Genomic DNA, 11,595 nt, shown 5'->3' on the forward strand with positions numbered 1-11,595 from the left:
TTTCGATATTTCGATATTTCGATATTTCCATTTGTTGCATAAAACGTGCTGCGTCGACGCTTGGAAGTCCAGAATGGACGGTACGACGGTACGGTACCGTCTCGGCTCAAGTAACTTCTGCCACAAACATTAAACTAAAGGGAAAACATAATCCTCCTTATCAAAAATGAATGTGATATGCTTTTTTATCTTTAAAAAGTGATTATTTTCATTGTTAGTTTTTTACAACAACGATATCTTCCATTGTTAGTGTTACTCAGATAGAGGGTTAATGGGTATCGTTGTTAATCGTACAATTTAATTATTCTGTAGTCTTATATATAAAGTAAATCTAGTTTACTCTTAATTTCATCCTTTTTTGCTGCATATATCTGCAAAGTCACTTTTAAAAAGAAGATACAATAGAAAATGAAAAATGTTGAGATTAAAAAATGGCTGCCCATGTGAATCAGCATCCTATATCTCTCTAAATGTCAAGTTACTTGAAATTACGTTGAATCGAAATTCGTTTTAAATCTTTAAATGGATCTGCTATTCTTAATAGAAAGTATTAATAATTTAATATGTTTTTGTACCCTTCAGAATCCATCTTTTGGAAGACCAGCTCTTCTTGTATGCAAAGCATAATCTTGCTGTAGTCAATATATACATCAAGGTAATCTTTAATATTGTTTTTAATGCTTATACTTGGAGTTGAAAATTTGTGATTAAATATTTCAGTAACATTTACTTCGTTTTGAAAAGAAAAATACTCGAAAAATTAGAAAAAAATGTATTTTAGGAACCAGTTGTAACAAGAATACTCCGAGATCAGAAGATTCCGATAATCAGTTTTGTTGCCAACACTGGAGGTCTCCTGGGGCTCTGTATGGGGTTCAGGTATTCATATATTTAAACTCCGCAATATCCAGCAGAAGTTTTGGAGAAGTTCTAACATTTGCGACGAGTTTACTCGTAACTTGAGCAATCAGAGACTTTATTGATATAAACGCCAACCACTGTATATTGTATATTGTCGTCTGGTATCCCTTTTAAATTGTATATTGTATATTGTAGTCTGGTATCCCTGTATATTGTATACTGTATATTGTAGTCTGGTATCCCTGTATATTGTAGTCTGGTATCCCTGTATATTGTATACTGTATATTGTAGTCTGGTATCCCTGTATATTGTATATTGTATATTGTAGTCTGGTATCCCTGTATATTGTATATTGTATATTGTAGTCTGGTATCCCTGTATATTGTATATTGTAGTCTGTAGTCTGGTATCCCTGTATATTGTATATTGTATATTGTAGTCTGGTATCCCTGTATATTGTATATTGTATATTGTAGTCTGGTATCCCTGTATATTGTATATTGTATATTGTAGTCTGGTATCCCTGTATATTGTATATNATAAAAAGAAGCATAGAAAATACACTGTGATCTTGCCATGCTACATTTGTTGCATAACACGTGCTGCGTCGATGCTTGGAAGTCCAGAATGGACGGTACGACGGTACGGTACCGTCTCGGCTCAAGTAACTTCTGCCACAAACATTAAACTAAAGGGAAAACATAATCCTCCTTATCAAAAATGAATGTGATATGCTTTTTTATCTTTAAAAAGTGATTATTTTCATTGTTAGTTTTTTACAACAACGATATCTTCCATTGTTAGTGTTACTCAGATAGAGGGTTAATGGGTATCGTTGTTAATCGTACACTCCCCACTTTTAAATGTAGGATTACTCAAAATTACATCGATGGCTGTCCCTTCAAACTATTTAAAACTAATTATGAAGGGAATATATAGAGATATATCTTGTGGTGGTTTTCAGTTTGAAATTACGCAATAGTTTGCTGATAAATCTTGTTTTAAATCCTGCTTTAACAATTTTGATAAATTAGTTGAAAATTATTCTTAGATTAATGCATTTCATATCTTTTCATGCTTTTGAAATATTATAGTTTTCAAATATTAATCTAACTTGATGATGACAGAAAACAAAATATAAAAATTTTATTTGGAAGTTCTGCTTGGTGTTCAGCGACAGTAATCTAAGATCGTGATCGTAAAAATTTGTCTGATCCTCCATTTTGCGATCATTTTAATATATTTTTTTATAAGGGAAGGTAACCGACCAACCATTTTAAGAGTGGTATGTCCGATGTACAACAGAACCAGGGGGGATGATAATTATCTACCTGTGTGCTCAGTTAGCTGTTCTGTACACTTGCAACTGTTCACTAATATTAATATTCTATAGGTTAGGCAGAATCAACTTAAAATAAACAATTATGCAGTATGCACTCAGTATAATAAACAAATATGCAGTACGCTCTCAGTATAGTTGATTGCCTATACAATTAGTAAAGGATTAGCGAACATCATCCCTCTATAAACTATAACCTAGTTGAACAGAACTCTTTACACCTGCATAAAACGTAAATATCATTATTCTTATTGAGTTTCATCTCTTGATAAAAAATAAGAATTTCCATGAAATCTAACATATCACTCTATTGATGGAGGGTTACTGGAAATCTCATTAAATGATTGAATTTAAAAAATATTCAGATTGACTCCGGGGAGAGTTTGGAGCAAGTTATGAGACTTCATTCCAGAGAAAGATTACTGTAATATGGAGAAACATTTGCCAAGCTAATAATACAGAAATATTGCCAAACTAATTATTACTATTGTAATATTGCCAAAATATGTTCTGAAATATTGTAATATTGTAATATTACTGTAATATGGAGAAACAATTGCCAAGCTAATAATACAGAAATATTGCCAAACTAACTATTCCTATTGTAATATTGCCAAACTATGTTTTGAAATACTGTAATATTGTAATATTACTGTAATATGGAGAAACAATTGCCAAGCTAATAATACAGAAATATTGCCAAGCAATGTTCAGAAATACTGAAATATTGCCATACAATGTACTATTATATTATTACTGTAATCCTCCTAACACATGCTCATATTACTGAAATATTCCCAAACCTAGAACTAAAATTACTGAAATACCAGGTATTATTATTATCGTAGCTGGGTGTTCTGTATTTTTGTTTGTGTGTTTGTTTTTTACTAAAATTAAGACTGGTTCATTAGAAAGGAAACATCTCCCCAACGTGTCAGAGTGGTCAAAGGTGCCTCAAGGTTTAAACCTTGTTTCCTGATAGGAAGTGAGTACAGGAATCTAATCCCCTTTCTGCCCATAACGTTTACCTTATCTTTATGCAGACGCTCTGCATTGAAAATTCCTTTAAAGGAATTATGTTTAGCCACAAACATGCATTTTTAATCCTTAAATCTTTACAACCGGATTTTTTGTATTTTAGTAAGGTATAGTTACAAAATACACTCTAAAAACAGCCCTTCTGACCTAATAATCGCCGTATATAATTTTGGAAAAATGTTGATAACAAATTTGATCCTCGATCTCAGATTTTACGATGTACACAAAGAGAACATGTTCACAATTAATTTAGAAGATGGGCGCGAAGTGCCCTCTAAGGCTAGTGTATATATATATATATATACAGTTAGGACCAGAAAACAATGGAATAGAAAGACGATATTATAGAAATACTTAAATTGATTGATGTTGCTACAAAGCAAATAGTTTTCCTAGTAACTTATCGAATATCTAATTAAGTGAAAAATGGGTTTGTTTACACTGCACAATTGTTGTGTCTCATGTTCATATGACTATTTCAAGTCAAAAATTTAGTCTAAAAGTCGTCTTCCTGTTCTGGTTACCACTGTGTATTGAAATGTTACCGATGAATAGTTTATTTCTTAACATAAGATTAAGATAAAGTTAAAACTTATTTTTGAAAAATAAATTGACCGGGTTAAATGAAATAAACAGAATATTTTTCCACAATATGGTTAAATATCACAAAAGCTCTGTTTTTTCCCTAAAACTTACGAACAATGCCGCGAAAATTCACTGCGCGCTATAAGACTATCTGGTTTGTAGTCTCTCTGATTAGTTAGAGATTAAAAACAAGTTAATCTGTTTACATTCCCTTTAAGACAATTCAGTGGTCGGCGTTTATATCAATATATCAATATATCTATTTCAGTTTGAATTTCTAACAAGTTTTTCTAATCAAATTTTAAGTACAAGCTATTAATTGACTATTTCTCTTTTTTCCATGTTTATGTGTATCCATGCTCTTTGAAAGCTCAGTAAAAATCAAAAATTGAAATTGAACGTCGTCTTCATTCTATTGATATCTACGACAAAGCCTGTATCAAACGGGTGCTGCTTTGCGCGTATAAATGTGATAAACTAATGTGAAAATAAAATTATTAAAAACAAACTTAATATTTATTGTACATGCAAAAATCTGTTAGAATAAAATTATTAATTGGCAGTCGGTTATTAAATTACAAAACATAATTACGTACAGTGGTCCTCATAATAAACTGAATACCAGCCTAAATAGAGTCATATATCAAACAATATCTTTTGCCTGACAGTCGCTGCTGGAGTTTACTATATTTTGGGGACCTCTGTAGTTTAAGTTATTCTTACAATAATTCAAACTATTAAAAAATCACAGGCTTTAATAGAGAACTATTATATAAATCAAAAATATTATGAAATAGATTCAAGAAAAGCTCAAAATCACCAGATAGGTTCTAAAAATAATAAGTATTTAAAGTTTTTTTTCCGAAAAATTTCCGAATCTGAAGGTTTAATCGAGAGTTGTCTGAAGTTGCTTTCTATGTCATGAATATCATAATAAGGATTTAAAAAATACAAAGTAATCAAATCATTTTTGTTAAAAATTCTTGAGTTTGAAAATCATAATTAGAGTTGAATTACAATGATGAACGTCAAAAGCTTACAGTCGGTTCTTTTGAACATTTTACAGATTTTACAGATTTACAGACTGGAATACATTTAATGAATGATTATAAAAACAATCTAGTTTTAAAACAATCTAGTTTTCGGATTAAAACGACTAAAACGGGACCCATAAAACTATGGAATAGGAAGACGGCATATTAGTTACCGTATGTGTTAGATGTTGTTACTTCCATTAGGTTATAAAATCAACCTATGAAGTTAAAAGGGTCTTTTTGCATTGCATATTTGCTATGTTTATGTTTGGGCTTCTTAATAAGTATCTCTGATTTATTTCTATATAATAAAGTTGTATTTCTTTATTTCTTTATTATAAAGTTCAGCGTATGTTTACATACAGATACACGATAAACTGCATTAAGTATGCAGTTTAATATTCTTATAGAAGAAAGGTAGAGTTCAGTTCTCAGGTGGTAGGGTAATTTTACGATATACTGTAGCATCATTGCATGACCCTATTACCTAATAACGTACATCGTGTACTGTTTGTAAACATACGATGAACTTTCTTATGGAGAAATAAATCAGAAATAAACTGCCTTTTTAAAACCAGAAATATTTATGAGGAAGTACAGTTTTGGCTGGTGGAAATACAGTGCACTGTTTTGTGGGTCCAACATTTCATCATTTATTTTCTATTATTTTTACTTCCAAGAAATGCTGCTGCTAACCCTAAGCCTACAGCTAGACCAACCCCTGTCGCAAACAGACCAACACCTACTCCAGACCTTACAGATAAAACATATTTATTTAAACGGTGTTATACGTATCCGGAAAACTAATTTTCCATATCTAAGTCAAAAGGTGTGTATAACAAAAATGTACCCGACAGGCGTCTTAAGTTTAGATGTCATGACTAAAGATTAATTTACGTGGTTCAAAAATTTCAATATCTAGGGTTTGACGGTAAATGCCAAAAAAGTCCGATATTTTGGCACTAAAATAAGTCTTGTGGGAAAAAAGTCAAGAAATAAACAGTCTATGCAAATAAAGTCCAACCATTTGAAGACTTTTTTCTATGAGTTTTTCTGGTTCCAGTATGATTTTATACAAATATGTCCCCGGAAAAAAGTCCTCTAATAATAAAAAAAATGGCAACATTCAATGTGCAGAAAAATAGAAGTGAAGTCCTTTTTCCTAGGACTTAGGACTATTATTCTTACATTTGTTTTTCTTTGGATATTTTTTCTTTAGGACTTTAATTCCTGTGATCTTATTTCCTGAGCCTTTATTGGCAGCCCACCATACTATTTCAGGAAAAAAAGTCACAGGAATCTTTAACTTCAGAAAATTGGAACTTTTTCTCAAAGTTTTTATTTCCAGGTTTATTTTTCAGAAACTTTTTTTCTTGCGACTTTCTTACTTAGATTCGTATACAACTCTAGGGTGGAGTGAAACTGGGCTAGAGTGGAGTAAAACTGAGTTAGGGTGGACTGCTACTAAGCAAGGATGGAGAACAACAAAGATAGGGAGAAATCTTGGATTGCAACTTAATTAGAGTGATATACAACAGAGCTAGGATGGTCTGCAGCTGAGCTAAAGTGGAATATAGTTGAAACTGTGCCCCGTATATAAAGAGTTGATTTTAAAATTAAAATCAACAAAAAGATGACAATTACTGCTAAATTTTCTGGTTGTCTCCATATGTATATATCAAGAATTTTAGTTTAAAGACGGTTATTTTGATGACTGCAATAAAGGTAGGTATAATGGATATTTTAAAAAATTTCCCTATTTAAAGGTACTGTAGCCCCAACTATAAGTGTCCCTCCATTTCTATTGTCGGATTCACAACGGTGCCTTTTGAACATTTTATGATCAAGGTTGACTAAGATATCCTTGTTTGTCCAGCTTTGATCATTTCATTTGTGGTTTTTCTGTAGTGATTTGCGTAATTATGCTCCAGAAACAATAAAGGAAATTGTTGGACTGTTTTAAGATAAAAAACGACATCTTTCTCATTGTTACTCAGATAGCAGTTTCAAGGGTACCGTTGTGAATTGAAAATGCCAATCTTCAATTATTCAGATATCAGTTTCAAGGGTACCGTTGTGAATTGGAAATGCCAATCTTCAAATTAAGGATCACTTGAGACTAGAACTGCAGTCTCTTTAATGTTGGCATTAGAATTAAAACACTCAAAAATAAATAATTTAATCTTCGTCTAACAAGCTAATGTTAGAAAAAAATGAAATAAAAATGACAAGACAAAATTGAAAAAATAAAAAGAAGCATAGACCTGGATTCCTGAGGTTGTGTGGTAGTACGGTTTACTACCCTATTGTAGGATCTACTAGAACGGTTATCTTCCACTGCTTCCGCCGACTAAAGTAAGTCAAACATTAGTCTAGAATTAATCTAAAAATTGTCTTAAATTAATCTTAAAGGGACTGTTAGGGTAAAATGAAGCCTAAAATTTTCAGGAGTTCATCAAGACCAATTTTACTTCGGTTATTTGAATAATGTTTTTCGGTAATTGAGACTTATTTAAGACTAGAGCTCCCGGTAGAACCAGTCACTCACAACCACCAGCTACGGAACGTTGAACTATTTACTGTCAACTATGCCAGAACAAAGAAATACAGAAAATCTGCTATTCCCTATATGCAGAGAAAATTAAACTCCTTATTATATAACCTTATCTTATTCTGTGATAAAACCCATGATATATTCAATTATATTCCTATGAGAATGTTAATCATATTATAATATGTATTATGATCTTGATTTATCTCTAATAAATCTTACTTACTTTACTTACTTAGAGCTTTTAAATTTAAGTTGCAACTAATTTTTTACAGAGTTGGGTTTCTTAAACCGGTTTAATATTTAATTTGGGGATTTTCATTTTAGAATTGGTGGATTCTAGGGATTTGATTAAATAAGACTCAACACTCAGACTGATTCGAAACTAAAACCAACCCACGTCGGTTTTAGTTTCATTGGGCCTAACTCCTTAAGTCGAGCCTAAGGGCTGGCAACTGTCGATCACGTGACACAGGCTGTCATGAGTTGACTTATAAGTTGGGTCTAAGATTGAGCCTTAAAACTGTGTCTAAGGAATAAAGAATTAAATCTTTGGCTGAGGATCCAAACATGAAAAGTACCGCAAATTCTATAACTTCGAAATATTCTCAATTTTCAAAAAAAAATTAATCATGAGTATTTTTCACAAATAATTGCTTATTTAAAAGATATTCAACGTAAACGAAAAATGGCGGAGTATAAAAATAAAAAAAAATTTACCAAACTTTGTTGCATGGAACCAGGCCCAATAGTGTTGTAGGCTAAACATAAAAATGTCATCAAAAGACTGTCAATGTGATTTCAAGTATCTCTCAACTCTCAATGACGTAGAAGCTCTATTCACAACAGTACCTTTTCACTCTTACAGTGAAGAAATCCTCGTTTTCTTCTTCTATGCATAAAACCGCAAGTTTAAATGGAAAAAAAGGATATGTTCGTTGTAACTTGGGAATACGACGTACTCTTTACATGAAGGGTCACTTGAAATGATGTCAAACAATAAGATATATTTTACGTAAATATACATTATAAAATATAAAAATTATAATAATGAAGATTTTAACAATGACAAGATTGATTGAAATTATGATTATAATGTTCACTAACTATGGATGATTAATGGTAATGATCTTAAAAATAATAATAACAATGATAAAGATGATTTTGAAGGTTTACAGTAGAAAATAATTACCGCCGCTAGTTTTAAAACTGCAGAAAAGGCCAGAATGATTTTTTCGTCAAGCTATCACATTACTTATAAACGTATTAGAAAAACACAATTCAAGAGCGTTTAAATAGATTTGAATATCGTCTTTCATACAGTGTATTAGATATTAAAGGCTGTTAGCAGTTTATTTGCTCAAATATATTTTACTTTGAAGTTAATTTTACTACAATAAGAGACTCCTATATGATATTTTTATTATTGTCTTTGGTATTAAACAACTTAACAAATTATGGAAGAAGACATTCAAACTGTCATGTTTCGTGGGACACCCTATACATAAAAATACAGGAAAAAGATGATCTATATAATAAAGCTCTTTGCTCAAATAAATTGATTTATATATTTATGTTCGCTATAGCTTTCTAAACGGCTGGACCAAAATTGATATATTTTTTAAAGAAAACCCATCGAATTTTTTTGTCAAATTTGAAATTTAGATTTTTTATACAGAGTTACCCACAAAGGATGAGACTTAAAAGACGAGAGTACGGAATTCATACTACAGAGGGTTCCATATCATATTGGATTATTTCCAAGATTGAACACCAAAATACGCACACAATACTACTCGAAAAACCTGGTATTTTCTGCAAGAAAATTTTCATTTTAGCCTTATACATTGTTTAAAAATGATTCATTCTTTTAAAATTTCTAAGTAGTCCCTTCAATCTCAAATTAGAGCTATAAACGGTCTAATATGATGTGGGACACTGGGACACTCTGTATCTGATATATGATGTGGGACACTGGGACACCCTGTATCTGATATATGATGTGGGACACTGGGACACCCTGTATCTGATATATGATGTGAAACACTGGGACACCCTGTATCGGATTCCATATATTTATGTTTCCCTGATATTGTAAACATGTGTGTTTCTTTTCTAAATCATTAAATAGGCCATTAAATAACTATATCTAGCGCAGAATACATAATTCAACCTTGGTATAATCACATTTCAAGAGTTTCAAGTCGTCTTTACACTCTTTGTGGCTAACTCTGTGTAAAAACACAATTCAATCAAAAACAAACCTTTCAAATAATCTTTGGATGGGAAAATCCTTCCCAGGTTCTCATCGTGATCATATCTTCGTAACAAATCAGCTAAATAATAANAGCAGTGTCGGCAGTTGCTTGGTCATATGACCTAAGTCTTCCCATCAAATTCATCTAATCAGAAAAATAAAGTCAACTAACCGTCTCATTGATTTACGACCATAAAACTAAAATTTAGGGCAACTGAGTAATTCATAAAACATTTTTATTGGGGGGCAGAATGCAACTAAATGATCAATTAATCATGATTATTACGTAAATACCATTTTGCATGGTAACATACGAGCCTCTTACTACGTCTCCAAGCCTCCGCATTTTAATCTTCGCTCAAAATATATCTCTTCATAGTAGAATCCACAATAGTTTATAGAATCGTTTAATCCACAAAGTTCAAATATTAATCCATTTAATTGATCTTAAATTGTTTAATTTTTATTGTGAAAAGTTTACACAAATAGTTTATTCCTGTGGAATGGATCTATTAAAAGAATTTGATTTAGTTTCATGGAATAAATTATTCCTAGACCTTATTGATAAAGCAATATGTCCTCTCATCTTACAATGACTGATTTATATTTGTACTCTAATAAGTACTGCAAGATGGGGTTCATCAGAGCTGGGAAATTCAGAATGATGGATATCAGGATGAATGCTTAATCCTCTCTTTTTGCTAATCTCTAGATTATGTTAGTCTCAAGATTAATTATTTAGATCAACAAATTTGATTCTAGGAACGCCAGATTTGTTCGTTTTTTTTATTGGAACAGCCTTAACTTAATTTCTCATCCATTTATTTATTAATACATGAGTTAAATTAGTTCTAAAAAATCTCAAACATATTAATAATATTTTTCTTAATCAATAAATTTACAAAATGGCCGACAACAAATTCTTTATATGTTAGAAATTGCCATGGTCTCCTATTTAATAGTTTTTTATTTTCAAAGCTGTCATTGGTCAACACAATTTACAAACTATATTCCTGGAGAAAACAACGTATGGATGAGAGAGAAAAAGACTGACTAAAAGACTAAAATTTAAAGTTTCCACAATGAATTTTTGGATTTAGCAGTCGGGATTAAAGGTTATCCATTCTAAAGTTCCCAGCTCTGTTTCTTATTGTTTTCAAATAAAACACGGAGTTCGACAGGGGGCAGTTTCGTCACTAAACCTGTTTTGCATTTACATTGATAAAATTATAAAACATTTACGAGCATCAACCATTGGTTTTCAGTTAAATTGAGTTTTTATGGGAATATGGTTCTATGCAAAATTATTCTGCTCACTTAGCAGATCATGGGTCTCAAACAAATAACAAAAATCTTTGAACGTTGTGCTTTTCTTTTCCTTTATAATTTTGTCTTCCTTTCCTTTCTTTACTTTTGTTTCCACCGTGTTAATTTACTCTCCCCTTTTCTCCATCCATATCTCTCTTGCTTTCAATCTTTCATTTTTTCTTTCTTTTCTTTTCCTTTTCTTGTTTAATTTACCCGTGTTACAAATAGGTCTGGTACTTCCCGTTTATCAAACATTGTAGACCAAGCCCTAAACAGAAAAAAAATCATGCAGAGGTAAACCAGGGATAAACCAGGGGTAAACCAGGGGTAAACCAGGGGTAAACCAGGGGTAAACCAGGAATAAATCAGGGGTAAACTAGGGGTAACCAGGGGTAAACCAGGGATAAACCAGGGGTAAACCAGAGATAAACCAGGTGTAAACCATAATTTGATGTTTACATGACTAATTAATTTCTACTTTTTTGTAGCCCATGCACATTAAACTTTATATGTAACCTTGAACATTGTTTTTGGTTCCCTTGAACAATTATATGCTATAATTATATAAAACCATTTCTGAGTTTTAAGAACACTTATTTTAATAATAGTGACATTTTTTTC

General features: G+C 31.5%; 1 long non-coding RNA gene across 1 annotated transcript; it reads right to left on the minus strand.

Annotated features, from left to right (window-relative positions):
* Window positions 1-5,057: 5,057 nt before the first annotated feature.
* Window positions 5,058-9,756, minus strand: LOC111698660 (uncharacterized). Its single transcript, XR_002764579.1, has 4 exons — window positions 9,674-9,756; window positions 8,130-8,170; window positions 7,123-7,208; window positions 5,058-5,611 (listed from the first exon to the last, which is right to left on the minus strand). It is a non-coding gene; the product is annotated as an uncharacterized LOC111698660 (long non-coding RNA).
* Between the last annotated feature and the right edge of the window lie 1,839 nt (window positions 9,757-11,595).

Source organism: Eurytemora carolleeae, unplaced genomic scaffold (genome assembly GCF_000591075.1).
Source record: "Eurytemora carolleeae unplaced genomic scaffold, Eaff_2.0 scaffold300, whole genome shotgun sequence".
NCBI classification, from domain to species: domain Eukaryota; kingdom Metazoa; phylum Arthropoda; class Copepoda; order Calanoida; family Temoridae; genus Eurytemora; species Eurytemora carolleeae.